We start from the raw sequence: 27355 nt of genomic DNA, 5'->3' as shown, positions 1-27355 counted from the left end.
CGAATGACTGGCAAACACAGCAGTAATGCCCCTCCATTCATGTCTATGGGAGTAGGCGTGATGACTGTGTACTAGTGGCGTGACGTCACGATTATAGATTCCCCAGGTTTCCATGACTGTAAATCGCAGTGCCGGCCCGGATGATCGCAGGAAGTCCCCCCAGTGATCTACTCCTTTTAAGGCCTGCAAAGTAGTTACATCACTGAGTAAGGAAGAGGTGGTCAGTTACCTATAACAACCAATCAGATTGCTTCTTTCATTTTATTAAAGGCCTCAAACAGAAAAGCAGTCTAGTTGCTATTGGCAACTGCACCACTCTTCATCTACACATTGATAAATCTCATATATGTTGAGAAATGGAGCAAACCTAATCACAAACCTAAACACATTGGGGGAGTTTTATGAAAACCTGTGGAAAGGAAAAGTTGACCAGTTGTTCATAACAACCAATGACATTGCTTCTTTAATTTTTGAAAAGGTCTCTGAAAAATGAAATTAGCGATCTGATTGGTTGCTATGGGAAACTGGTTAACTTTTTTTCCTTCCCACAGGCTTTGATAAATCTCCCCCATCTTGGTTATACCCAGCATCATGCTTTTCTGCTGGTATGTCGATGGAACAACCGAATGTAATGCCCTTTTAAAGTGTGAACATAGCCCAAGAAAATGCAGCACGCATTGATAGAAGAAGTTGTCAGCACAAATCCTTTCTGCTTTTTGAGTTGGGAAGTGCTTTCAGTAAAGGATTACTTTTGCCCGGTTTTCAGACTAGATCAGCTTACTTGGGCAATCATTTACCAGTTTGCATGCTTTCACGGACTTGGATCTGTAATAGGTATTAATACTATATGCTAAAGAAGATTTGTCTCTTTAAATGTGTGTTCTGTCAAGTTAAGGGCCTTTTACATTGGGCAATTATCGACCAAACAGGATGTTATATTGCATGTTACATTGCACAGCGATCATCCTAAAAACCTTAATTTTTTTTATATACATTCCTTAAAATAATTTTTAGTGAGGAGTGCATTTTCCAATGTAAACAGGGGATTTGCTGGAAGTAATTTGCCAATTGATGGGGTTTTTTCAATGATTGACTTGTACATAGTCCATTAGCGCTCATATCAAAGAGATACAGTGGGTGAAAGAAATATGGAAAGCCTCACACTTTAAGACAACAGTACCTCCTATTTCCTGGTCTTCAAAAGTGTCCTTGACTCTTGGACAGCACTTCTGATTATTCTTTTGTCTCCTCTGTCAGAAATCTTGTGAGCAGCACCTGGTCGATGCAAGTTTATGGTAAAATAATTGTCTTTCCACTTCCGTATAATTGTCTCAATGATGCCTACTGGAACATTCAGAAGCTTAGAAATGCGCGTATAACCAACACCATTGTTATGTTTTGCAACAGTTAGGTTGCAAACGTCAAGACAGCTCTTTCCTTTTACTTTTGATGAGATGTGTCTTGTATGACACCTGGGCAAAGAGACTTTTTTGTTTTTTTTTGTCAGCCATCAGTTGAGACTGAACAGCTAATATTAATATGCACTGACAAGTGGCTGGAAGACCATTTGGCCACTGTTCCACAGAATCAGGGAACACATTAGATCTTTAAGTAAAGGCTCAGGAGCTCCCCGGTTTATTTTACATGCAAAATGTTCATGATAGTAACCCAGAAGCTCTTCGGTTTGCTGCTATAGAGAAAATTGAAACTCCAGAGCGTGGTCTGAACAGGCATCAACACCTATTAAGACGCAAAGCCAGATGGATTGTTTGCACTGATGCCTCCGGCCCGCTCGGCTTAAATGATAGGAACTAGTTAGGGGCTTTTCTGTGAATTAGATCCCCTGCTCTAAGTGTTTTCCCTAGGTTAAGGTATTGATTTTAATGTAACCTCATGTTTTGAATTGTACGTAAACATGTGAATGCTTTTTTGTTTAACTGTATCTCCGTGGTCACCTGTAAGTTCTTAAGCACACCTTTTCCTCTACGTCATCACGCTCTGGCCTGATGATACACTTTGGCGCGCAGCGGTCCGTTGCCAGCTCCATACCCCTGTGTCTCGTCCATCTGCTCCCCTGAATGTTTCACCCTGTTATGCTTGTCAAGCAATAAAAAAAGAACGTGCATATTACCTGGTGAGTGCTCCACTTTATTCTTCTTGATTTTTATTCTACTACTTGCTCATTGGTGTAGTAGCACCCACAGAGGACCTCCAGTGGCTGTGTTAGTCCAGCACATGGTTACAATCCACCGAATGCTGATAGTGGTGCTGAGTGTCTCCTTGTTAACTATTGATTGACTGTTTACCTTCCACTCCTGTGCACACTTGAGTAGTTTTGCCTACAGCTTCTGAGTTCTAGATGGAAATGGATGTAGCTACTATGGACATTAATAACACGGTTTCAGCAGGGAGAGCTGACGCAGGGGTATTATTTACGTCTTGTAAAACAAAAGATGAAGGCAGAGTTTTAAGCACTAAGACTCTGGAGTACAGAATTACGTCTATGGCTGAACGTGAAACACGTCTATTCTGGACTATTAGTTCATTGCAGGCATATGCTGAAAATAATAGAACACAGTTCTTACAAGATGATTAGTTCATTAAACAATGGAATGCACAATGCCGTCTGCATTCATTGAACCTGCAACAACTGGTGTTACTGATAAGAGCGAGTATGAATCAGTAGCCGCACAGCTGTGTAAAATGAAGTGTGAACTATGGACCAGACTCTCTGAACCAACCTTTAAAACATTCATTTCAAATCTGGATCAAAAAAGGTCTGCACTTCAAGATTCTGTAAAGGACATTAAAAGAGACAAATTCTCTTAAGGGATAAGAACTACAGTGGGGAAAAAAAGTATTTAGTTAGCCACCAATTGTGAAAGTTCTCCCACTTAAAAAGATGACAGGCCTGTAATTTTCATCATAGGTATACCTCAACTATGAGAGACCTAATGAGAAAAAAATCCATAAAATCACAGTCTGATTTTTTAAGAATTTATTTGCAAATTATGGTGGATCGGGCGGTGTGTTTGGGATCATTGTCATGCTGAAAGACCCAGCCATGTTTCATCTTCAATGTTCTTGCTGATGGAAGAAGGTTTTCACGCAAAATCTCACGATACATGACCCCATTCATTCTTTCCTTTATACGGATCAGTCGTCCTGGTCCCTTTGCAGAAAAACAGTCCCAAAGCATGATGTTTCCACCCCCATGCTTCACAGTAGTTATGGTGTTCTCTGGATGCCACTCAACATTCTTTCTCCTCCAAACAAGACAAGTTGTTTATTTACCAAAAGGTTCTACTTTTGGTTTCATCTGACCCATATGACATTCTTCCAATCCTCTTCTGGATCATCCGTCTCTAGCAAACTTCAGACAGGCCCAGACATGTAATGGCTTAACCCCTTAAGGACTCAGCCCATTTGGACCTTAAGGACTCAGACAATTTTATTTTTACGTTTTCGTTTTTTCCTCCTCCACTTCAAAAAAATCATAACTCGCTTATATTTTCATCCACAGACTAGTATGAGGGCTTTTTTTTTCCGTGACCAGTTGTCCGTTGTAATGCCATCACTCACTTTATCATAAAATGTATGGCGCAACAAAAAAAATACTATTTGTGTGGGGAAATTAAAAAGAAAACCACAATTTAGCAAATTTTGGAAGTTTTTTTTTTTTCACGCCGTACAATTTATGGTAAAATGACGTGTTTTTTATTCTCTGGGTCAATACGATTAAAATTATACCCATGATTATACACTTTTCTATTACTGTTGCGCTTAAAAAAAATCGCAAACTTTTTAACCAAATTAGTACGTTTAAAATTCCCCTATTTTGAAGACCTATAACTTTTTCATTTTTCCGTATAAGCGGTGGTATGAGGGCTCATTTTTTTTTTTATTTTTTTTGGGAATAAAATGTTATAAAAAAAGCAGCTATTTTGGACTTTTTTTTTTTTTTTTACGTTCACGCCGTTCACCGTACGGGATCATTTACATTTTATTTTAATAGTTCGGATATTTACGCATGCGGCGATACCAAATATGTATATAAAATAATTTTTTTACACTTTTTGGGGGTAAAATAGGGAAAATGGGACAATTTACATTTTTATTGGGAAAAGGGGTTTTTCACGTATTTTTTTTACTTTATTTTTCTACTTTTTTACTTTTATTTTTACACTTTAATAGTCCCCATAGGGGACTATTTAAAGCAATCACTCAATTGCTAATCCGGTTCAGTGCTATGTATAGGACATGGCACTGATCAGGGTTATCGGTGATCTTCTGCTCTGGTCTGCGGGAAGGCAGAAGACTCCCGGAAGGCCGTGGAGCCAGGTGAGGGGACCTCCGTCTGCCGTGCAGGATGATCAGATCGCCGCGGCAGCGCTGCGGGCGATCCAATCATCCTGTTAAGTGATCGCGATGCTGCAGATGCCGTGATCTGTATTGATCACGGCATCTGAGGGGTTAATGGCGGACATCAGCGGGATCGCGGGTGTCCGCCATTACCGGCGGGTCCCTGGCTGCGATCCACAGCCGGGACCTGCCGCGCATGATGCCGGCATCGCTCCGATGCCCGCGGTTATGCTCAGGACGTAAATGTACATCCTGGTGCGTTAAGTACCACATCACCAGGACGTATATTTACGTCCTGCGTCGTTAAGGGGTTAAGCAGGGGGACACGTCTGGCAATGCATGATTTTTAGTCCCTGGCGGCTTAGTGGGTTACTGATGGTAGCCTTTGTTGCTTTGGTCCCAGCTCTCTGCAGGTCATTCACTAGGTCCCCCCGTGTGGTTCTGGGATTTTTGCTCACAGTTCTTGTGATCATTTTGACACCATGGGGTGAGATCTCGCGTGGTGAGATCTTGTGTGGAACCCCAGATCGAGGGAGATTATCAGTGGTCTTGTATGTCTTCCATTTTCTAATAATTGCTTCCACAGTTGGGGTGCCACCCCTCCTATCCCTGCTATTGGTTGTTCAGAAGCGACGACCAATAGCAGATCGGGGGCGGGTTTAACGTTTTGTTCCCCTGCTTTGCTCACCCACTGTTGTCTGGGCAGAACGGGGGAACAAACGGGGACCGGTGACGAAGGTCCACTTACACATCGGCGGGAGCGGGCGGCTATCGGCGGCAGCAGAGTACCGCAATACGGCTCCCTGGTTCCTACGGAAGCCGGTGAGTTGCCTAGCAGCATCTGGAGGGCTACAGTTTGGAGAACACTATATACAGTGGTCTCTAAACTGTAGCCCTCCAGATTTTGCAAAACAACAACTCCTAGCATGCCCACACAGCAAACAGCAATCTTGGCAGCTATCTCGGCTGGGAGTTGTAGTTGCGTACCTCCAGCTGTTGCATAATTACATCTCCTAGCATGCCCTTCACGATCAGTACATGATCTCCTGAGTACGGAAATACCCCCATATGTGGGAATAAAATGCTCTGTGGACGCACTACAAGGCTCAGGAGTGAGAGCGCACTATGTACATTTGAGGCCTAAATTGGTGATTTGCACAGGGGTGGCTGATTTTACAGCGGTTCTGACATAAACGCAAAGAAATAAATACCCACATGTGACCCCATTTTGGAAACTACCCCCCCCCCCCCCCCCCCCGAATGTAACAAGGGGTATGGTGAGTCTTAACACCCCACAGATGTTTGATGAATTTCCATTAAAGTTGGATGGGAATGAGAATTTTTTTATTTATTTATTTTTAACAAAAAATGCTGGTGTTACCCTAAATTTTTCATTTTCACAAAGGAAAATAGGAAAACAGCCTCCCAAAGTTTGTAACCCCATTTCTTGAGTAAGAACATACCCCAAATGTGGATGTTAAGTACTCTGTGGGCGAACTACAATGCTCAGAAGAGAAGGAGCGCCATTGGGCTTTTGAAGAGAAAATTTGTCCGGAATTGAAGGCCACGTGTGTTTACAAAGCCCCCATAGTGCCAGAACAATGGACCCCACATGTGACCCCATTTTGGAAACTACACCCCTCATGGGCCTAAAGTGGTGCTTTGCACTGCAGTGGTTGAGGTTCTGACATAAAATCTAAAAAAAACAAAACCCTGGCAAGTGACAACAATTTTGAAACTACACCCCTCAAGGAAGGTAACAAGGGGTACAGTGAGTATATACACCTCACAGGTTTTTTGAACAGTGGGCTGTAAATTGAAAAATGTGATTTTTTTATTTTTATTTTACACTAAAAGGCTGGGGTTACCCCAATTATATTTTCACAAGGGGGTAATGGGAGAAATTGGGTTACAAATTTTGGAGGGCTTTTTCTCCTGAATATGGAAATACATCCATATATGGTGTAACCTGCTGGGCGGGCGCACAACAAGGCTTAAAAGTTACAGAGGTCTGTTTGAATTTTAGGCCTATGGCATATCAGTAGCTTACGGTTACATACATTCAGAAGAAAATACAAAAAGGAAATGCCCACATGTGACACCATTTAAGAAAGTACCCACCCTGAGGAATGGGTATAGGGGTAAAGAGGACATTTTGATCGCACAGGTGTTTCCTAAATTTATTTTCCAGGAATGGATGATGGCTAGCTTTTGAAAATTGCAATGTTTAACCTATGCTCTGCTTCATCATTCTGTGAAAAACTAACATGTGACTCTGTATTTCCACCTGGAAATACAACAGAGCTCATGAGGACTCCGCATTCCAGGCCAATGTTTCATATGGACCTAACAGTTAAATACATTCAGAGAAAAATAGAAGAAAGGAACACCCACATGTGAGCCTATTACAACCAGTACACCCTTTAGGGAAGTGTATAGGGGTGAAGTGGAGATTTAGAACAGATGGTGTTCCCTACATTTTTTTTTTCCAGGAATGGATGAAGTGTAGTTTGTAGAAAATTCAAATTGCAATTTTAGTACTGATATGCTAATTATATTCCCAGAATGGTGACCCAGAGTATAGCCAAAAGTAAAAATGATGCCCGCCCCAAACCCTATGCTCTGAATCATCATTCTAGGAATGTGATGTGTGTGGCCATCCCTATTCTGTTACCTCAAATTTGAGCTGGAAACCCCCAATGCTGTTGACTTTGTGTCCCATGACCCATTTTTGGGGAGAGAAAAAAAAGATATTATCAGGGGTATTGAGAAATAGTTTTTTTTATTTTTATTTGGAAGTCAATGCACTCTGGACTGGTACATTGGAGTCGAATTCTGGGAAATGAAAATCAGGGAAAAGCATTAAAATTTTGTGCTCCATGGAAGTGTGATACTCCCTGAAGCAATCCTTAATGCAGAGGCCCGGATGATCGGGCAAGTGTCGCATTTAGTGGTGGTGTCCTTCCGAATCCAACTCTTGCGACACACTCTGCATTTTTTCTGATCCGGGTAACCAAAGTTCCAGAGGCGCTCTGACCCACTCCTTGGCGGTCACCAAAGATGAGGGATTCCAGGAACGTCCTCTTGGAATTCCAGGAACGTCTCTGTGTTGCCAGCGTGCTGGGACAGTACAAAAGAGTTATACATGGCAACCTGTACCATGTAGACCACAACTTTTTTGTTTTGCGCATGGTATTATATGGCTTGAGGACTTGATCAGTAAGATTAACCCCCCCCCCCATATACCGATTGTAATCAGGAATACAATCGGGTTTGAGGACCGATCCCACGGTACCTCGCACCGAGACAGGGGTGCTACCGTTCCAGTAAATTGTGGACAACATAAGTACATACCTCTTGTCCTTATACTGGACCAGCAACAGGTCTTCATAGGAAAAGACCCGGGACTCACCCGGGGGATAGGAGTCTGCAGGGGATAGGAAGGAAGGCCTCTAATTCTTCCGGACTGTCCCACAAGCGACTGTGGATCTGGCAGTGAGGGATGTGAAGAGAGGGATACTAGTATAAAAGTTATCCACGTAAAGGTGATAACCTTTATCTAGCAATGGGTGCAAAAGGCCCCAAAAGTTTTTACCGCTAACACCCAGAGTGGGGGGACCCTAAGGTACTCTTGCAAAGTTTAAACATCTTCATGCCATACTTTGCTCACTTGGTTGTAATGTATGGCCGGAAGCTGAGTCTCCCCTTAAAGCTGATGAGAGACTCGTCTATAGCGACCTCCCTTCCAGGGACAAAGGCCTCCCAAAATTTGGCCCCCGAAGTGATTGATGACCGGGGACGGGTCATGGCCATACTGTAGAGCGGGGTCTGGTAGAGGACGTCCCACTCCAGTACTGCCTGACTAGGCCCATATGTAGCACAAGGCCCCAAAAAGTCCTCATTTATGCTGCACTGACTGGGAACCGGCCACTGGGCCTAGCTAAAAAGGAGCCCGAATTTGCATTGACCAACTGTTGGGGTTACAGGTTCATCTGGTCAACCATCAGATTGACAAAGATGCCAAGTGTCACAAAAAAAAAAAAAGCTAAAATAGTCCATTTCAGTGAACCCGACTATGTCAATCTTTTATTCCTGAGTCACCAACAAACTTGGGAATCACGGGCTCGTGGTCCGCTGGCTCAGTACAGACCGGTACCAGGCACCAGTAAACTAGCATGGGGCACAGGGTCAGGAGCAGAGGAGGTTTGTGGTCCCCACATGGAGGCATCTTTGCCACCTTGGTGGCTCATCATCAGAAGATGATGAGTAGGATGCGGAAGAAATAAGGAAGCTGGGGTCTTCCTCCTTCTCTGTGGCGCTTTCAGTATCAGAGGCAAGTTTGGCATATGCCTCCTCTGCTGTAAAGCCCTGCGGGGCATTTCCCTACTCTAATGGGGAAGGGGATGTGTGTGGGGAAAACTTTGTATGTGGTGTGGTGCGAGACTACCTCCCTAACCCGAACCTACCCGCCCTAACCTAACTAAACCCGCCCTAACAGAAAAAATATTAACTAACAAGGGGGAAAAAGGAAAGAAAAAAAAAATAGAAAAAAAAGCCCTGCGCCAAAAAAGAGTTTATCTTATCAGTGACGTGCACAGTGATTAGCGCTTGGTGGCGGGCCGAAAAATAAAATAAAAGCTTAACCTGGAAAAAATGCACCTGACGGCGGTGGGGCAGGCCGCACACAGAGGTACAGTCCATCCACACAGCACAGGCCTGCTACTGGTGGCACGGACCGCCTATAGGTGCAAAAAACAATTATTAAAAAAAGCCGCTATGGTTTTTTCCTCACCGGGTCGGCGGTGGATTTATAAGGTGTTCATCGCCAAACATCTAAACACTCAACATGGGAAAGGAGAAGACTCACATCAACATCGTCGTCATTGGACACGTAGTCCACAACCACCGGACATCTACAAATGTGGGGGGATCGACAAGAGAACCATCGAGAAGTTCGAGAAGGAAGCTGCTGAGATGGGCAAGGGCTCCTTCATGTATGCTTTGGTTTTGGACAAGCTGAAGGCTGATCGTGAGCGTGGTATTACCATTGACATCTCCTTGTGGAAATTTGAGACCAGCAAGTACTATGTCACAATCATTGATGCCCCTGGACACAGAGACTTAATCAAAAACATGATCACTGGTACTTCTCAAGCCGACTGCGCTGTCTTGATTGTTGCTGCTGGCGTGGGTGAGTTTGAAGCTGGTATCTCAAAGAATGGACAAACCCATGAGCATGCCCTCCTGGCCTACACCCTGGGTGTGAAGCAGCTCATTGTTGGTGTCAACAAGATGGACTCCACTGAACCACCATACAGCCAAAAGAGATACGAAGAAATCGTAAAGGAAGTCAGCACTTGCATCAAGAAGATTGGCTACAACCCAGACACTGTTGCCTTTGTGCCCATCTCTGGATGGAACGGTGACAACATGCTTGAGCCCAGTGCTAATATGCCCTGGTTCAAGGGATGGTCCATCAGCCGTAAAGAAGGAAAAGGCAGCGGAACAACCCTGCTCATGACTGCATTCTGCCACCAAGCCGCCCCACTGACAAGCCCCTTCGTCTGCCCCTTCAGGATGTCTACAAAATTGGTGGTATTGGTACAGTACCTGTCGGTCGTGTTGAAACTGGTATCTTGAAACCTGGCATGGTGGTTACTTTTGTCCCAGTCAATGTAACAACTGAAGTTAAGTCAGTGGAAATGCATCATGAAGCTCTGAGTGAGGCTCTGCCCGGTGACAACGTTGGTTTCAACATAAAGAACGTGTCCGTCAAGGATGTCCGTCGTGGTAATGTTGCTGGTGACGGCAAGAACGACCCACCCCTTGAAACTGGTACATTCACTGCACAGGTTATTATCCTGAACCACCCTGGCCAGATCAGTGCTGGGTATGCACCTGTGTTGGATTGCCACACTGCTCACATTGCTTGCAAGTTTGCTGAGCTGAAGGAGAAGATTGATCGTCGTTCTGGTAAGAAACTGGAAGAAAACCCAAAGTCCTTGAAGTCTGGTGATGCTGCCATCGTTGAAATGGTCCCAGGCAAACCCATGTGTGTGGAGAGCTTCTCTGACTACCTTCCTCCTGGACGCTTTGCTGTGCGTGACAGGAGACAGACTGTTGCTGTTGGAGTCATCAAGGCTGTTGAAAAGAAGGCAGCTGGTTCTGACAAAGTTACAAAGTCTGCTCAGAAGGCCCAGAAACCAAATGAATATTCCAAAAATCCAGTACCACCTCAGTCTTAACCAACGGTGGAAGATCAGTCTCAGAACTGTCTGTTTCAATTGGCTATTTCAGTTTAATAGTTAAAGACTGGTTAATGATTACAATGCATCATAAAAGCTTCAGAAGGAAAGGAATGTCTGTGGACCATTTTGTTTGTGGCAGTTTAAGTTATTAGTATTAAAAAGTTAATTTTTAAGTGGAAACAACTTGACCAAAATCTGTCACCAAAATTTGAGACCATTAAACAAAGTTAATGACAAAAAAAACGAAAAAGCGCCTGAACCACAAAAAAAAAATAAAAATAATAAAAAAAAAAAGCTGATCAGTACTACGGGACTGATCAGTGGCGGGTGGGCTTTAGCTAATGGTGTCAGACTGCTCTTTTACAGCTAAAAGGGCCCGGCCACACGTTTAGCAGAAAAAAAAAAAAACTGGCGCAGACCGCAGTGACCCTGTAGGGCTGGGGTCATGCAGCTAAAGGTGCTACGGACCCATGGACACCTACAGATGGTATGCTGAAAAAAAAATCTTTTTTTAACCACTTAACTCTGTCCCTGCCTAATCTAAAGCTTTCCCTAATAGCTGCTGTTCCAGGGGCACTAAGAACACTGTGAGGGGGAGATGCAGCACGGGGCTCCATCCTGATCAGCACCAGATGTAAAATGGTTCTGATCAGAGTGGAGCAACATGCTCCTGCTCTCCTCCCCCCTCCTCATACACTGTGATTGGTGCGGTCACTACAACGGTCCAATCACATCTGTACTGGGGAGGGGGGTGGCAACACTGCCACTTCCTAGTACAGTATGGATTATGATAGGTGGTGTATATTACGCCACTGATCATCCTTTTCTGAGTCATAGGGTCACATGTTGGGCCCCCATAACCCAAAATCGCCACAGATCACCAGTTTTTATTTACCGGCGATCGCTGATATGGAAGGTCCTCAGGACCTTCCTTGGCACTGTGTCAGTATGCCTGCTGAATAATTTCATGAGGCATCCGGCTCCGATCCCCGCCTGGCGAGCGGCGGGGAACGGAATCACAGCAAATCGCCGGTCTGAATTGACCGGTGATTTGCGGCGATCACTGATATGGGGGACCTCAGAATTATTTCAGCAGGCATACTGGTCCGGTCCCTGCCCGGCGGGCGTTGGGGACCGGAAAGGCTTAGGCCTGAGTCCTTAAGGATCTGGCATGCAGAGCGTATGCATATGCCCCGCGTCCCCAAGAGGTTAATGGCAGTCTAGGACAGATAGTGAAGAAAAGAAAACCACTCCAGTTAGAGAAGAAGTCACCTGTAAATCGGGGGACTGGGGATATAGGGAGAAGAACAGGGGGCCTGTTATAGAGGAAAGTAAAGCATATGAAATTCACTATAATCATTACAAAATATCTCTAATATGGGGGTACAAGTTTTTGAAAATGGGCTAAGAACCATTGGTCTATTGTCTTCACTGTACCTGCGGGTATTTTTATATAGGGAAGACCATTCGGCCACTGTTCCACAGAATCAGGGAACACATTAGATCTTGAAGTACAGGCTCAGGAGCTCCCTGCTCTAAGTGTTTTTCGCTAGGTTAAGATATTGCTTTTAATGTAACCTTATGTTTTGTAATGTACATAAACATGTGAATGCTTTTTTGTTCAACTCTATCTCCATGGTCACCTGTATGTTCTTAAGCACACCTTTTCCTCTACGTCATCACGCTCAGGCCTGACGAAGCACTTCGGCGCGCAACGGTCCGTCGCCAGCTCCATACCCCTGCGTCTCGTCCATCTGCTCCCCTGAATGTCTCACCCCATTTTGCTTGTCAAGCAATAAAAGAAGCACCTGCATATTACCTGGTGAGTGCTCCGCTATATTCTTCTTGATTTTTATTCTACTGCTTGCTCATTGGCATAGTAGCACCCACAGAGGACCTCCAGTGGCTTCTAGGGGCCGTGTTAGCCCAGCACCTAGTTACAATCCACCGAACGCGGATAGAGTGATGCGGAGTGTCTCCATGTTAACATTTTAATTACTGATGTTAGTTGTCTTGGATTTCCATGCCTTTTTGTACTTTGTCTTCAATATTTTTTTTACTGCGTCATTTAAAATTTATTACACAATTTATTTCGTATGTATAATTTATTTGTATGTATGGGTTGCTTGGGTGGTTAACAACATTTTGTGAAAATTTAATGTCAGTATATTTTAGTGAGAAAAATGTGTTAAATACTTATATCTCCTGCTATATGTGCCTGTTCAAAATGGACCTTAGACATGCAGGGTTCTTCGAGATCAGATAAACATGGCTCATTCCTTCTAAAACCTTGTCCATGGATTTTGTCTGCTTTTGTGCCTCAGTGCTGTTGGCTTAAAGGCTACCTTTCATCAAAAAAACTTTTGATTTATTATAGATTAATGTATGCAGAATAACTTTCCAATTGCATGTTATTAAAAAATATGCTTCTTTCTATTTAATTTTCCACTGTGAAAAAATGATCACTAGAGGTCTCCCTTCCAGTCCTTTTTATAGATTTCAGACTCATGCTGGAGTCCTCAATCTCAGACTGCAGCCGGGGCACAGACAAGCTCAGCACTGCTCCGCCTGTCAGACAGGCAGGAGCCAGCACTGTGTTCATAGCACAGCAGGGCATACTCCTGACTCTGCCTTACTGCATGCCCTCATTAATTTCTTCTCTCTGCACATGCAGTTGTAAACAGAGAGAAGATTCAGAGCTGCCAGCTGAGCTTGTCTGTGTCCCGACTGCAGTCTGAGATTTAGGACTCCAGCATGAGTCTGAAATCTATAAAAAGGACTGGTAGGGAGACCTCGTGGTCATTTTTTCAAAGTTGAAAATTAAATAGAAAGAAGCATATTTTTTAATAACATGCAATTGGAAAGTTATCCTGCATACATTAATCTATAATATATCATTTTTTTTATGAAAAGTACCCTTTAAAGGGGATATCAAGAAATAGAAAAACACAGCTAATTTCTTTCCAAAACAGCTCCCTGTCTGTCCACAGGTTGGATGTGGTTTTACAACTTGACTCCATTCATTTCAATGGAACTGAGCTGCAGAACCACACCCAACCTAAAGACAGACGGGAAGCATTTTTTGAAAGAAAGCAGCTCTGTTTTTTATTTCCTGGATAACTCCATTTTAAAGGCTACGAACAGGCAACACTCTTGAAATTGCTAAGATATTTGGGGGTGATCAAAGAGCCATCAAACATTTTGTTGCAAATAGTCGTAGGGTTGCAGAAGAAGGTGTTGAGAAAAAATTCACATTAACTGCGAAAGATTTGAGAAGAATAAAAGGTGAGGCTACCAGAAACCCATTATTCTACAGTACTGTTTAGAGATGAGCGAATCGAAGCAGACGAACCCGAATTTGTTACGAATTTCAGGAAATATTTGATTCACAACTAATGCGAATATTGCCTCGATTCTATCGCGCGAATAGCTTAGTTAAACTCCATTTTACAGCGTTCCACGCTCCCGGACTCCTAAAATGTCGGATTCACATGTCAGTATATGGGGCAGGGGATGCTGGGAAGGTGGGAAGGGAGGTAGGCGGGATGACCCTGAATCACATGCAGGATGCAGCCTATCGGCATTCAGTCACCCCTGTGATGTCACAGCCCTATATAATTGGCAGCTATATTGCGGCTGCTCATTTCATGCCATGCACTGCAGAGTGATAGGACAGACTGCGTGTCTCTGTGTGTTACACAGACATGCTGAATTGATCATACTGCAGCATTCCACTTCCAACTGTTAGTCAAATCAGCGTTGTGGACAGAGAGCAGTGCTTGTTGTCAATGAAAAGGATTTTTACGCCAGCCATTAACCTCCCAGTCACTTTATTCAGCATTTTATCAGAGAGGGGCAGATAGCTTTTCATTGCCTCATACATTTCAACAAGCTTCCTCAACTTAATCAACCTTAACAGAGGAGGCATGAATGATTTTTCAGTGCAATTATGTGTATTTTTTCCACAATAAATCATCTGCTACTTATATTAGTCTGTAGACGGTATAATAACCAGCAGTTCACCCCATTCTTACTACTCTTTGACAGAGTGCAATTTTGTGTTTAATACACTTTTTTTTTTTTTTGTGCTGCACTGTTGTGTACTGCTGCTTTTGTGCAACAATGAGTTTTTTTCAGCGGACTGTAGTGCATTTTTCTGCCATCATAGGTGCATACCACATACCTACATCGAAGTAGTGTACTATTTTGTACCTGCTAATCTATCAAGGGCCTACATACTGTGAAAGTCCAGGCAAAAGTACTCATCGGCTGGTGTTGTACTCAGATACTCTTTTAAGTGTACTGTAGAGCATTTTTCTGCCCTCATCAGTTCATACCACATACCTACATCTAAGTAGTGTACTATTGTGTTCCTGTTAATCTGTCAAGGGCCTAGATACTGGGAAAGGACAGCCAAAAGTGCACACCTGCTGCTGTTCTAGAAAATACTATTTTAAGCGTAGTGAAGCGTATTGTACTCCCCTCATATACGCACTAAGTATGTCAGGCAGAGAAGTGCCAGGATGTGCACAGAGAAGTGGCAGAGGCCTAAATCCTTCAGGCAGAGGTCGCAGCAGACTAGGGGTGAGTGGCATTAGTAGTCGCAGCGAGAGGCCTGAGCTCCCGTTATCAGCTAGTGGTCGTGTCTCGACTAGCAACCCATCTGCCGTCGTTGATTGGTTAACACCGTCATCCACTTCATCACAATTGACATCTGACACCCCCAGTCAACAGTGGGTTAGTGGGTTCCTCAGACACAACCCTCAGTTGGCATGGCCTGGGAGCAGTCCCTGTCCTCCCATTTCCTCTGTCCTATGCTGTTCCCTCTCCTAGAGAAGTATCTTATGCTGTGGGCTCAGCTCCACTATTCACTGAGGAAGATCTAATAGAGGACAGCCAAGGAGTGGAGGAGACATCTGCCGCTTCCTCCGCTAGGCGGGCAAGTAGTGATAAGCAGAGTGACGTGGGGAGCGGACTTGCCAGGGTTCAGGGTCCTGAAGCAGACACTGTTGAGGAATCTGAGGAGGACATCAGTGATGTGCAGACACTTGTTGATGATGATGGAGCTGATCGCAATTGGGAGCCTGGTGCAGAAGGGGCTTCATCATCATCATCATCATCATCATCAGAAGAGAGTTGCAGGTTGCCCGTGAGGCAGCTGAGCCAGCAAGGCGGTAGCATGGTTGGCAGTCAGCGTGGTGGCAGAAGTGGAAATTCTGGAGCCAAACGTGCCCTGAGGAGACGCCTGCTTTGCGACAGCCTACCTTCCCGGGAGGTAGTGGAACAGGGGTTCCTGGATACAGCGGCAGCAGCAGTCAATTAGTGCGGATTGTTGGTGGGAAAATCAGCTACTCGGCGGTGTGGGAGTTTTTCATCAAGCATCTGGAGGAGGTTCACATAGCCACATGCAAGATATGTCTGCAGAAGGTGAAGCGTGGCCAGGGTCCCAATGTTGGCACCATTGCGTCAACACATGCTGCGCCACCATAAAGTGGCCTGGGAGAACCGTGACTCCGATGTAGTGGTCCAGCCTGCTGCATCACCCAGTGGCACGCCGCTCCCTGTTTCAGCCAGCCAAGGCTCCACCACCTCAGCCGAAGGGAGCTGTGTGTCCAAGAGACAACAGTATGCGCCCACTCATCCAACAGCGCAGAAGCTGAATGTGCTCCTGTCTAAGTTGCTGGTGCTGCAGTGCCTCCCTTTTCAAGTGGTGGACTCTGCACCTTTCAGAGAACTGATGGCTTGTGCCGAGCTGAGGTGGAGAGTGCCAAGCCATCATTTATTTGTAAAGAAGGCAGTACCAGCCCTGCACAATTTTGTGGAAGAGGTGGGCCAGTCCTTGAGCCTGTTGGTGTGTGCCAAAGTGCACGGCAGTGCCGACATCTGGAGCTGTGACTACGGTCAGGGACAATACATGTCCTTTACGGCTCACTGGGTGAATGTGGTTCCAGCACAGCCACAACCCCAACTTGGACAGGTCATTCCGCTTCCTCCGCCACGCCGTCAAGCCATTGGTCATTTGGCAGTGTGCGACTCCGCCTCCTCATCCTCCACAGTGTCCTCAGCCTCCACTGCCCGGACAAGTCTCAGTGGCCCTTCAGAATACCATGTGTGCAGGGCACGGCGGCGTCATGTTGTTCTTCACATGGTTTTCCTTGGTGAAAAGAGTCACACAGGGGAGGAACTGCTAAAAGTCATTCGTAAAGAAATCTGAGCATGGTTTACTCCAAGAAATCTGGAAATGGGAACCATGGTGACTGACAACAGGAAGAACATCTTGGCCGCACTGCGACAAGGAAGGATGAAGCATGCACCCTGCATAGCACACGTGTTTAATGCTGGTTGTCAGGCAGTTCCTGAAGTGTTCCCCCCCCCCCCCCCTCCCCCATTTACGAGACATCCTAAGAATGGGAAGGAAACTTTTGCTTGCACTTCAGCCACTCGTACACCGCAAAGCACACCCTCCTTAAGCTGCAGCGTCAGAATGGCATCCCCCAACATAGTCTGATTTGTGACGTTGCCACACGTCGGAATTCCACCGTGAAAAGCCATCACCGATTTCTTGATGATCCAAGCGGATACGGGTACTCTCGTGTGTAACTTCAAAGTGAACCAGTGGCAGCTTATATGTGACACCTGCCATTTGCTCATGCCCTTTGAGGAAGCCGCGTTATACGTAATCGCCAGGATTACGGAATGAATTCCGTCATTTCACTGCTTCATTTCCTGTCATTCAGCCAATATATTGTTTTCTGATGCTGCTGGGACTGTCTTGGATATTACCTACAATTTTTTTTATGTTGGCACTAGCAAACATACATGCTCAATTGAGATTTCAACATTGATATTTTAATGTTAAGGGTTGTGAAGCCCTCTTATGTACGCATCCTGCTGCCTGATCCAGGATGTGTGTTTCAGGAACTACTTGGCTTACTGATGCTGCTGGGCCTGTGCCTAGAATTTTGGGATGTTAGCACTAGTTAACATTCATCTTGTATACAGATTTAAACATTAACATTTTAATGTTAGGGGATGTGAAGCCCTCTTGTGTACTCATGCTGCTGCCTGCTCCTGCCTGTGTGTTTCAGCAACTATATAGTTTAGTGATGCTGCAGGGCTTGGGCCTTAAATTCTTTGATATCAGCACGAGGTAACATACATGTTCAATAGAGATTTCAACATTGATCTTTCAATCTTAGGGGTTATGAAACCCTCTTGTACTGCTGCTGCCTTCTCCTGACTGTGTGTTTCAGGAACTACTTGGCTTACTGATGCTGCTGGGCTTGGGCCTTAAATTATGGGATGGTAGCACTAGCTAACATGCATCTTCAGTAGAGATTTCAACATTCACCTTTTAATGTTAGAGGTTGTGAGCCCCTCTTGTGTACTCATGCTGCTGCCTGCGCCTGTCTGTGTCATTCAGCAACTACATGGTTTAGTGATGCTGCTGGGCCTAGGACATTACCTATATATGTTTTTGGTAGCACTAGGTACCATACATCTTCAATTGAAATTTCAAAATTCATCTTTTATTCTTAGAGATTGTGAGGCCTTATTGTCTCCTCATCTTCCACCAATTCCAGGCTGTGCCATTCAGCCACTATATGGTGTCCTCCTACTGATGCCACCTTCAGGCTCTGTCAGTGTGCTGCCATGTGACATAGGACTCCTTGCTAGATTACGTCCTTTGTACCCACACACCGGAGCCTGGGACACTAAAACTTGGGAGTTAAAAGTTCCGTTTCCAAATCCTCAATTTCAATATCTTAGATTTCTATTTAAAATTCTTACATTTCAATGGTCTCATCATGCTTTTGCCAACTCCAGGCCGTGTCATTCAGGCAATATATGGTTTATTGATGCTGCTGGGTCTGGGAATAAAAATGTTGTTATGGTAGCACTAGCTACCTAAAATCTTAGGTTTAAAATTCAGACTTCAACTTAATAATCTTAGGGATTGTGAAGGCCTATTGTCTACTCATGCTGCTGCCAACTCCTGGTTGTGCCATTCAGACATTATATGGTCTCCTGCTGCCAACACCTCCACGCTGTGTCATTCAGCCACTATATGGTCTCCTCATGCTTCAGCCTCAGCCAAGCTGTGTCATTTAGCGACTATATGGTCTCTCATGCTGCCAAAACCTCCATGCTGTGTCATTCAGCCACTATATCGTCTCCTCATACTGCCAACACCTGCACGCTGTGTCATTCAGCCACTATATGGCCTCCTCATGCTGCCAACACCTCCACGCTGTCATTCAGCCACTATATGGTCTCCTCCTGCAGCCAACACCTCCACGCTGTGTCATTCAGCCACTATATGGTCTCCTCATGCTTCAGACTCATCCAAGATGTGTCATCCAGCCACTATATGGTCTCCTCATGCTGCCAGCACCTCCACACGGTGTCAGTTGTCCACTATATGGTCTCCCCATGCGGCGAACACACAAACTGCTATCCGGCAGCGCAGACTGCTTCAGCTGCCGCCGGATAGCCTTTTACATTGCCCTGTGTGCTCCGGTGATGGTCTCCTACCTGTCCTCGGGGCTCCGGAGCGTCATGTTCCCTGCATTGCCTGCGCTCTCCTTCGTCGTCGTCATGTCGCCGTGAACGCCGTCCTGCCATCCAATAGGAGCGGCGTGCGTAGTGACGTGATGGCAGCGACGGAGAGCGAGGATCCTGGGGAAGCAGAGATGTCCGGAGCATCGGGGACACCCCAGGGACGCAATGACAGCGATGGAGGGCGACATCCAGGGCAGCGGTGACTAGCGGTGACAGTCCGGAGCGGCAGGGACAGGTGATTATAACTTCCTATTCTTTTCATTGCATGGATCCCTCAACAAACGATGGTTCATTTGGAACGGATTACCATCGTATGTTGAGGGACCTCTGTATTATTTTACTACCACAGCACACTCCATATGCGGGTTAGAACACAGCAAAGTTTTCTACACCCCTATTTAGGCTCTCTGTAGGCCAGAAATAGCTGTTTTTAATATAGATTTTGCCACAAATAAATTCGGATAGAACCAAATTTTTTCAAAAAATTTGTCGAATCAAATTTTTCAAAAGTTCGCTCATCTCTAGTACTGTTATATTTGAGAACTACAACCTACCTGGAGTGGCCAGAAGTACAGGTGTTGGCCAAGGTAGGATTGTCTGAAACCCGACCACAGCTAAACTTAATACTGGGTCAAGAAATATCTGAAGACAGATTTTTCAAAGGTTTTATGGACTAATGAGATGACTCCAGATGGGGCCTGTGGCTGGATCAGTTAAAATGCACATAGCTCCACTTCAACTCAGACACCAACAAGGTGGAGGTGGGGTACTGGAATGTGCTCATATTAGAGAAGATGAGCTAGTTGGACCTTTCCAGGTTGAAGTTGATTAAAAATCCACTCCCAAATCTACAGCGAGTTTTAAGAAGACACTTAGGGGGAGATTTATCAAAACCTGTGCAAAGGAAAAGTGGTGTTCCTGGTTGCCCATAGCTTGCTTCTTTCTTTTTTAACAAGGCCTCTGCAAAATTTAAGAAGTGATCTGACTGGTTGCTTTGGGCAACTGGACAACTTTTCCTTTGCACTATTCCCTGTGTGTCCAGTGGTAAAATGATGAGATGGGAAAAGATTGAGGGTGTTAGCCTGTTACCTAGGTACCATGGCTCACACAAAGATCCAGCTTTGTGTCGTTGTCCTGTGAGACCCTGGGACCCTGCTTAGCATGCTTGTGCAAACATACATGAGGTTAACCCCTGCTGTGCTGGCAGAGTGTTGTTGACTCAGCCGGGTTTGTGTGCATATTTGCTGAAGGGCCTGGGCTTCACTATGACTGTGTTACTTCTTCATCAGATAAAGGATGAGATGTATGTCTATTCAGACCCTCTATAGTTTCACATATTTGCCACATTAAAAAGGTCTTCTTTGAATTTTGTTCTTTTCTTAAACAAATATATGGAAATGTTATTTGTATTACTGATGCGTACTTGGTTATCCTTGATGTTTCCCCAACTTGATTGTGGTAGGCTCCATTGGTGGGACATAATTTGGGTATAATAGGCGTGTCTTTAAAGGGGTACTACCATGCTGACAACTTATCCCCTATCTAAAGGATAGGGGATAAGTTGCCTGATCGCGCGGGGTCCCGGAGCAACATTGCTCCGGGTCTGATGACTGCTGATCACGGGGCCGGAGTATCCGCCCCCTCAATGTAAGTCTATGGCAGGGGGTGAAACAGCTGTCTCACCCCTGCCATAGACTTGCATTGAGGGGGTGGAACGTGATATCACACGGGGGCGGAGCTGTGATGTCACGATCACCGGCCCTGTCATCAGACCCAGAGCGGATGTTCGCTCCGGGGCCTGATGAGAGTGGGGTGCTGTGTGCGAGATCGCGGGGGTCCCCAGTGGCGGGACCCCGCGCGATCAGGCAACTTGTCCCCTATCCTTTAGATGGGGGATAAGTTGTCAGCACGGTAGTACCCCTTTAAAACATTACACTGCTGGCTGTACATGTCAAAGCAAAAACACAGCCACTATATTTAAGCAATTTATCTGTAGACCTCGGAACCAAACATTTTCTACAACATTGCATGCACCAAAGAACACAGTGTCCATTATCATTCTTAAAGTAGACTAAGAACTGAGCACCCGACCAAGTTGCCAAAAAACGAATAGTAATTCTCACATCCTTCTAGTAAGACAACCATTTCTGCAGCGTGCCATCAGACAGATAAAAGCCACTGCTTGGAAAAGGGCACATATAGCAGCCCTCTTGGAGTTTGCCAATGGGCACTTAAAGGGAATGTACTGTATAACCTTTTATTTTTTTCCTGATTTAGAGCCTCTCTCCCCAGCTTGCTACAATCTATCTCAATGCAGGAAATGGTGTTTATAGATTTACTATGGAGACCATCTCCTGCAGGGACACAGAAACCATGAATTGAAGTGCTTAGCAGAGTGTCCCTCCTGGCTATATCTAACAATTGGTCTCTCTCTTTTTTTATTTATTTATTTTTCTTTCTTTGTATACAATCCTGAAGTCTTGTGGTTTTTAATCTGGCAACTGAGGCTCCTTTCACACTATATGTTACTCCGGTTTTAAAGACCCGTTATTATGTCCCGTTAAGAAAACCCTTAAAAACGTCCTTTAAATGGCTGTTACAAAATCCCATTCAAGTCTATGGGAATTTTGTGATTATCCGTTATCACGCGTTATAGCCTGTTATGAATAACGGACATTATTTGTTACGGGAGAAAAAACTTTACATGCAATCATTTTTCTCCTTTCACAAATAATGTCCGTTATTCATAACAGGCCATAACGGGTGGTAACAGATAATCAAAAAATCGCATAGACTTGAATGAGATTTTGTAACAGACGTTTAATGGACGTTTTTAAGGGTTATCTTAACGGGACATTATAACAGGTCTTTAAAACAGAGCAACATATAGTGTGAAAGGAGCCTGAGCCTAATAATAATTAGATAATAATAATTAGATAATAATTAGAAATATAACATATCAGAAAAAAATGAACATGTTTCAGTATCTGGATCTAAAAAATATCTAGGTGCCACATTCCCTTAAAGAAAATAAAAAAAGATTAAACTATTTCTTCTGAATGCCAAGTGTCACGTCTGGAGTAAAATAGGCAGCATTCATAACCTGGCTAATACCATCCCTACCATGAAGCATACTGGTGCCAGGATGATACCTGGGGATGTTTTTGAGCTGGGAGACTAGTCGGAACTGAGACCCTAGATTAATCCTGCCATACCATGTGGCAATTTTCAGCTGCATAGGCTGATATCTCCCTGAGTAAGAGGGCCAGCGATTAGCTGACTAGTTTGTCAGTTGATTGGGTTATTTTGCTCTGTTAAAAAAAATAATTTCCCGTGGGTCAAAATCCGCCGTGCAATAGTGTATGTGCGCCCAATGACTGCTTGCAGAATAGCTTTGCACAAACGATCCTTCAAATATTTGCACGATGTTCAAGCTGTGTAAAGAGTTTGAGATGATTAAGAAAAAAGGATAGAATGTCCCCAAAGGCTGTACAGTGATCCCTCAACTTACAATGGCCTCAACATACAATAGTTTCAACATACAATGGTCTTTTCTGGACCATTGTAACTTGAAACCAGACTCAACATACAATGCTATGGAATCTGCGAAACGTGTCAATGGCTGGAAGAACCGACCAATCAGAATGGACATTTCACTGGTAAAACCCATGTATTCCTAGAGTGCATGCACTGACTGGTGTCTGGTGGCGCCCCCTACAGTACAGGGAGGTATTACATGTTCTGGACTCTTTACCTGTGCCAGGGTTAGCTGCTCCTTTGGGCATCAGGTGAGGGCGGCTCCATTCTCCTTTTTTATTTTATTTTATTTTTTTTAAGGACATTGCGTGTTCTGTACAGGACCATGAAGAAGCTTCTGTCCTCTACATAGACCAGTGTTTCCCAAAGAGGTTGCCTCCAGCTTTTGCAAAACTGCAACTCCCAAGCATGCTGGGAGTTGTAGTTTTGCAACAGCTGGAGGCACCCTGGTTGGGAAACACTGAAATAGACAGTGATTACAGCTCCCAGCAGATCTTTCTTACTTTTATATGTAAGGATTTGCTTTATCTATATTAGTTATCTACTTATTTATCTTTAATCCTCACTTTTTCCTATTTTTGGATGACATTTTCGTGGCTTCAGAACCAATTACCAGGTTTCCATAGAGTTATGGTCTCAACATACGATGGTTTCAACATACAATGGTCGTCCTGGAACCAATTAATATTGTAACTTGAGGGACCACTGTAGTTGCATTTCCAGAAAGTTCTAGTTAAGAAATGAAAGGGACTTACAGGTAACTTAATGAGGAAGCTCATTATTTCAGATGGTTATGGTTTCTTAACCTCATGGGTCTTGAGTAGAGATGAGCGAACTTAGTGATTCGATTTGTCACAAACATCTCGGCTCGGCAGTTGATGACTTATCCTGCATAAATTAGTTCAGCTTTCAGGTGCTCCGGTGGGCTGAAAAAGGTGGACACAGTCCTAGGAGACTCTCTCGTAGGACTGTATCCACCTTTTCCAGCCCACCGGAGAACCTAAAAGCTGAACTAATTTATGCAGGCTAAAGTCAGCAACTGCCGAGCCGAGAAGTTTGTGACGAATCGAATCACTGTAAGTTCGCTCATCTCTAGACTTGAGCCAAAGTAAATGCTTTCGCTGTGGGTTATGAGACATGTTCTGTAATGAATCCTGCACTGTCTTATATTTTTCACACGTCTTTGGTCATCATAGTTACTTCCCTTTAATAGTTTATTTTAACAAGAAATTCCTCTTAATCCAGAATATTCATAGTGTTGCATACAAAGCCTCCAGAACAAGGTACTTTTAAATAAGCACTCCTTCTTAGGTGACACATTGTCTTTTTTTGAGACCAAGATGATTGGTTTTTGCACTATAGGACCAATGCCCGAGTTTTGGGGTACCCACTGTGGTATAAAGTTTGGGTCCACAAGGTTACTACTGCACTGTCTATTCTCTGTCCTTGTCCCTTTCACGTCTGGGTGTTTGTAGACGCTACCCACACTGTATGCTTAGTATTGCAGAAAACAAGCCTGAACTAATGACTCTTGTTGGGGCAGCAGGGAGGGAGACATTGCAGACTATATTGGAAAAAAAATGACATAAATTATTAGTAAATTCCCATACTGCAGCTGCTACTGCCTCCATCTCCGTGGGAGGTGATATTTTCGTGCCAGGCTTCTTTGTTTACATTTATTTGGTACATGACACTTGAATGGGATCTGGAGTTTTCAGTTCTCCATCACTGCGAAACATAAGGAACCACTCTGCACAGCAGGAATGCAGTCACAATATGTAGAATGTGAAAGGTACAGTCCTCTATTGAACTCAGAGATATCTCAATATTCAAAATGTATATAGATGTAGTGTATCAGAGGTGGAAAGGCGAGAAGCAGAAAGAAGAAAAAGAAAAAAGGGGAAGAAAAAAGAAAGAAGCAGAGAAAAGAAAGCGATGAAAAGAGAACAAAAAGAAAAGGAAAAAAAAGAATAAAATGAAAAAGCAGGTGGTATTCCACCTGCTTCTTTCATTTTATTCTTTTTTTGTTCTATTTTTTAATCTTTTTCTTTTCTCTGCTTCTTTCTTTTTTTCTTCCCCCGTTTTTTCTTTCTTTTCTTCTTTCTGCTTCTTGCCGTTCGACCTCTGATACACTACATCTGTATACTTTTTACATATTGAGATCTCATAGAGTTCAATAGAGGACTGTACCTTTCACATTCTACATACTATAGCTGCCAGCACCTTGGGTGTTATGTGCTATACAGTTAACCCCAGTTCGCTATCATAGTCTTAATTGTTGAGCTGCACATTTGTTGTGTTCTACATACATGACCACATTACTCAGTGGTGAGACTGCGCATTTTTAAGACACGCTCCACATAAGTGGCATTGATTTTAATAAAATAAGGATGGGCATTGATCATTTAAAGCAAAACACACTGCCAACAGTGACTTCTTGATAAGGGTGCTACCATATTCACCTCCACAGTGCTTTAAATCAAAGTGACATCACACCACCTCATCTCTGCATGCTTTACTTCCAGGCTTACCACTATCTCTTTCCACTTGCAAAGGACAGATTTCATAGACTTCAATAGATGTTTTAACCATGCTAGGTTGTGCTATAAGGTATGCACAACTCTATGGTAAGCTTAGAATTTGTAAGGGTGTATACAGTTTGCTGCTCTTTGACCCCTATCCGTATACCCGGAAGTATGGAACAGTTAATTGACGAGAAATGAAGAGAAAATTGGGGCCTTGAGAGTGCTACTGTTCTGGAACACACATAGATGCTTGAAACTCCACAGATACTCAATTAAAATAGTTCGACACAGGACAACTTGTTTTGGGGCTCTCCCGCTCCTTCCTCAAGTCCAAAAACAGTCATTAAAATGGATATGTATGTTTAGAAGTGACTAAAAGGACAAATTATTATAGCCACATGATTTACAGAATTTTAAAGATATATAAAAAGAGAATATCCCGGTAATATGTCTACAAATGTGCTATATTAAAAATAGATTTCTATGTTTATATTTGTATAATTTAGTACTTGCATATTAGAAAGGTGAAGCCTGTTGCACATGGAATGAACATGTAGTGTGCATGAGCCCTTAGTCTTTTATTAGTTTTATATATATTTTCTGTTTAGGAACCAAAGGTGCGCTGTAATTGACTTTTTTTGTTGTTGCCTGAAGAACTGTCCATGCAGCCCCTTGGACCAAATGTTTGTGGCTTCTCTACCTAAGGCTGGCCTCCATTTTCAGAATCTTACTTCCAGCAGTTTGCCCCATAGAAGGCAACTGTACCATCCCAAAGCCCCCCTCCCCTGGCTTATACTTAACTCCAGCTGGTCTCCTTCCTCTGTCTGCTCCTGCGGCTCAGCGCAGGCTCTTTTTTCTTCTTCCTCTGCGCTCCAGTGTCTGACATCACTCATGCTTCGGAGCGCAGAGGAAGAGTTCAGCATGTGAGTGATTGACTGGGTGAGGAGCCAAAGGCTCTTCATCCTGTCAAACTTCCCACTGAGCACCACATTTAACTGTAGATCATTCATTATAGGAGGCATTTACAGTTAAATGCATGACATGTGGGTGTCATTCCGGGATGGCGGGACATCAGCCAAAAAGTGGAAATGTGTCGCCAGATTCAGGACAGTTGCGAGCTATGCGCTTACTGTGACACTGAATATGTAGATTTGTGTAATATGTGCTTGTAGCTGACCTACTACTCACCTTAGGCTAACCCCTGGTTCGTGAACTCATAGCACCAACCTCTTGTATGGCTTCTTTCAGCTTTGTAAAGGATTTATAAGGGTGCTAGGAATAGAGGATAAGAATGTTTCTCAACAAGGCTTCTTAAGATGTCTGGTATTCTAGTCTAGATCAGTGTAGTGTGGTGTCCCGGTACCGTATTGTATACGTTACCTATATAGAGGTCCCCATAGTCAGAGTCCCTACGACGTCAGGGTCCCTCTTTTGTAGTTTTCCCCTTGTCACGTCTCACTTAGTCTATGACTATATAGCAGAAGTATAGATATATGTATATATTTAGTTATCTACCTGTTCGGAGCGTAGCAGGACCTGCTGGTCACGTGATTAGGTTAGCACTCTATGGTTTTGCTACAGGACCTTTGGAGGTTCCCATGACGTATTCACCCACAATGCACTGTAACGGTGAGTGACAGTCGTTACGGACAAATCCAAAACGGCCAGCCCCTGCCCATATAAGGAACCTGCGCCATCTTGATCCCTCTCTTAGGCTGCCGACTCTGGAAGAGGTAGGACCTCCGCAGCTTACAAGAAGATTTACTAGGCCAAAGCCTTGCGGCCTAGGCCTCTAACATAGCGGATAGACTAAGCAATTCCCCGCTACTCATCGCCAGATCACTGGACCTAAATACTCGCCTAAATCCAGCGGATCTCTGCCATACAATCCTTAGCTTATCTGATCCCAACCGACAGTCAATCGCTGCTCAAGCTATATGCAAAGAGACTCTGTTATTTGGACTGTTACTATTGCTGCATGTACAGAAATTCTTCAGTAAAAGTTCCTGCAAGTTTTCAGTTAACAGTGGTTGTGGACAATCCTTTATTTCTGCATCACCTATTGCTCTTGGGAAGGGTGGCAATAGGCCTATCAAGAATACAGCATTTAACCCTCCCCCT

The 27355-nt window shown here is 44.1% G+C and overlaps 1 protein-coding gene and 1 pseudogene across 10 annotated transcripts in view; both read left to right on the top strand.

Annotated features, from left to right (window-relative positions):
• ARHGEF11 (Rho guanine nucleotide exchange factor 11) overlaps positions 1-27355 on the top strand; it is a 399339-nt gene that overhangs the window by 80926 nt on the left and 291058 nt on the right. The gene's annotated exons all lie outside the window — the stretch shown is intronic.
• On the top strand, positions 9209-10860 carry LOC130295661 (elongation factor 1-alpha, somatic form-like; annotated as a pseudogene).

This window comes from Hyla sarda, chromosome 11, assembly GCF_029499605.1.
Source record: "Hyla sarda isolate aHylSar1 chromosome 11, aHylSar1.hap1, whole genome shotgun sequence".
Classification (NCBI taxonomy): domain Eukaryota; kingdom Metazoa; phylum Chordata; class Amphibia; order Anura; family Hylidae; genus Hyla; species Hyla sarda.
Note: the sequence above shows the minus strand (reverse complement) of the source record. Positions and strands in the feature narration are given on the sequence as shown.